We start from the raw sequence: 3,347 nt of genomic DNA on the forward strand, positions 1-3,347 counted from the left end.
AAATCCATTTGAGCCCATTTTATCCATACTCTACTTAAGTCAAGAAGAACTCTTTAGAAATGCCATATGAAAAGCTGACCTATGATCATCCTGATTCAGCAGTGATGATGCCAGAAGAAGTAAACAGTGCCAAGGAAATACAGATTCTTAACCGAAAAGCTTAAAAGGATGATGATAATTATTTTTNATAAATAAAACATTTTTTTTTTTTTAGAAAAGTCAGAGAGAGAAAAAAATAATGTGGGAGAGTAAGGAGGAGTAGGAGGTAGAGAAAAAGTGGCTCTGTGGAAAGAGAGTAGGACTCAGTAAGGAAATGTAAAGTTTAGTATCCTAATCTGTGTAGCTTTGGCATTTTTCATCTTTAGGCCCTATTTTTCTTATCTGTAACATAATAAGTTTCAATGTAATTCAATAAAACAAACATGTAGTGAGCACATCCTTAATGTCAAGGAATATACTTGATGTGAAAGATACAGAGATGAATGTGTCATAATACATCATGTGGCAAGCCCTTAATATATACTAGTTGAATGAATGAATAAGTGGTCTTAGCCTCTCATAACTCACAGTATGATAGAATGAATGGACATGTAAACATATAAACATGCAATCTGTCACTAAATCAGATGAGAGATAATTGTGGCCTGAATCAAGGTAGTGGCACTGTAGATAAAGAAAAGTGGATGATACACAAAACGCAGAATAAACAAGAATTAGTGGCTTATTAGATGTGAGAAGTAAATCATGCCATATTCTGAGATATGGAAGTAACACAAAAAAATAAGCTTTGAGTATGTTGGGTTTGAGGTGTCCATTTAATATCTAAATGATAATCTAGGCAAATTTACACATGGACCTTTAAGTTTATAAGAAGGTATGGATCCATTCCATACAAATTTTAGTATTGTTTGTTCTAGCTTTGTGAAAAAATGGTGGTGATGTTTTGATAAGAATTGCATTGTGTGTAAATTGCTTTGAATATTATAGCTATTTTAACAATATTGTTCTTCCAATTCATGAGCATAGAATGTCTTTCCATTTTCTTTTGACATCTTCAATTTCTTTCATCAGTGTTTTATAGTTTTCAGAGTAGAGGTCTTTCATCTTTTTGGGTAGGTTTACTCCTCGGTATCCTGTGAGTTTTGGTGCACTTGTAAATGGGATTTCTTAATTTCTCTTTCTGCTGCTTCATTATTGGTGTATAGAAATGCAACAGATTTCTGTACATTGATTTTGTATCTTGCAACTTTACTGAAGTTGTTGTATATCAGTTCTACCAATTTTTTGGTGGAGTTTTTTAGGTTTTCTATATAGAGTATCATATCATCTGCAAATAGTGAAAGTTTGACTTCTTCCTTGCTGATTTGGATGCCTTTTATTTCTTTTTGTTGTCTGATTGCTGAGGCTAAGACGTCCACTACTATGTTAAATAACAATGATGACAGGAGACATCCCTCTCTTGTTCCCGACCACAGAGGAAAAGCTCTCAGTATTTCCACATTGGGGATGATATTTGCTGTGGGTTTTTCATATATGGCCTTTATGATGTTCAGGTATGTTCCCTCTAAGCTTACTTTGTTAAGGGTTTTTATCAACATCTTTTTCTGCATCTATAGAGAGGATCAGAGGGTTCTTATCCTTTCTTCTATTAGTGTGGTGTGTCACATTGATTGATTTGTGAATATTCAACCAACCTTGAACATAGGAACAATTTCCACTTGATCATGGTGAGTGATTTTTTTTAATGTACTGTTGGATTCGATTTGCTAGTATTTTGTTGAGAACTTCTGCATCCATGTTCATCAGGGATATTGGCCCATAGTTCTCTTTTTTTTAGTGGGGTCTTTGTCTGGTTTTTGGAATCAGGGAAATCCTGGCCTCATAGAATGAGTTTGGAAGTTTTCCTTCCATTTCTATTTTGTGGGATAGTTTGAGAAGAATGGGTATCAACTCTTCTTTAAATGTTTCATAGAATTCCCCTGTGAAGCCAACTGACCATGGACTTTTGTTTGTTGGGAAATTTATTTTTCTTTTGAGATTTTGATTACTGACTCAATTTCCTTGCTGATTATCAGTCTGTTCGAGTTTTCTATTTCTTCCTGTTTCGGTTTTGGTAGTTTTTATGTCTAGGAATTTATCCATTTCTTCCAGGTTGCCCAATTTGTTGTAATATAGTTTTTTATAATATTCTCTTATAATTGTATTTCTGTGGTGTTAGTTGTGATTTCTCCTTTCTCATTTGTGATTTTATTTATTTAGGTCCTTTTGTCTTTCCTTTTTGATAAGTCTGGCCAGAGTTTATCAATTTTATTGATTTATTGAAAGAACCAGATCCTGGTTTCATTGATCTCCAAATAGCCAAAGCAATCTTGAAAAAGAAAAGCAAAGCTGGAGGCATCACAATTCCGGGCTTCAAGTTATATTACAAAGCTGTAGTGATCAAGACAGTATAGTACTGACACAAAAACAGACACATAAATCAAAGGAATCAAGGAGAAAACCCAAAAATGGACCCACAAATATATGATCAACTAATCTTCGACAAAGCAGGAAACAATGGAATAAAGACAGACTCTTCAACAAATGATGTTGGAAAAATTGAACAGCAAAATGCAAAAGAATGTATGTGGACCACTTTCTTTAACCACACACAAAAATAAACTAAAAATTGGGATGCCTCAGTCAGTTAAGCGTCTGAATTAGGCTCAGGTCATGATCTCACAGTTAATGGGTTCAAGCCCCGCATCTGGCTCTGTGCTGACTGCAAGCTCAAGAGCCTGGAGCCTGCTTCAGATTCTGTGTATGTCTCTCTCTCTTCCCCTCCCTCGCTTGTGCTCTGTCTCTCTCTCTCTCTCTCTCTCTCTCTCTCTCTCTCTCTCAAAAATAAACATTAAAATTTTAAAACTAAATAAAAATAAACTCAAAATGGATGAAAGACCCAAATGTGAGACAGGAAACCATCAAACTCCTAGAGGAGAACACAGGCAGTAACCTCTTTGACATCGGCCATAGCAGCTTCTTACTAGACATATCTCCTGAGCCAAGGGAAACAAAAGCAAAAATGAACTATTGGGACTTTATCAAGATAAAAAGCTTCTGCACAGTGAAGGAAGCAATCGACAAAACTAAAAGGCAACCTACAAATTGGGAGAAGATATTTGCAAATGACATATATGATAAAGGGTTAGTATCCAAAATATAGAAAGAATTTATACTACTCAACACCCTAAATAAACAAATAATCCCAGTAAGAAATGGGCAGAAAATGTGAATAAACCTTTTTCTAAAGAAGACATCCAGGTGAAGACATATGAAAAGATGCTCAACATCACTGATCATCAGGGAAA

Source organism: Crocuta crocuta, unplaced genomic scaffold, assembly GCF_008692635.1.
Source record: "Crocuta crocuta isolate KB4526 unplaced genomic scaffold, BGI_CrCroc_1.0 scaffold605, whole genome shotgun sequence".
NCBI classification, from domain to species: domain Eukaryota; kingdom Metazoa; phylum Chordata; class Mammalia; order Carnivora; family Hyaenidae; genus Crocuta; species Crocuta crocuta.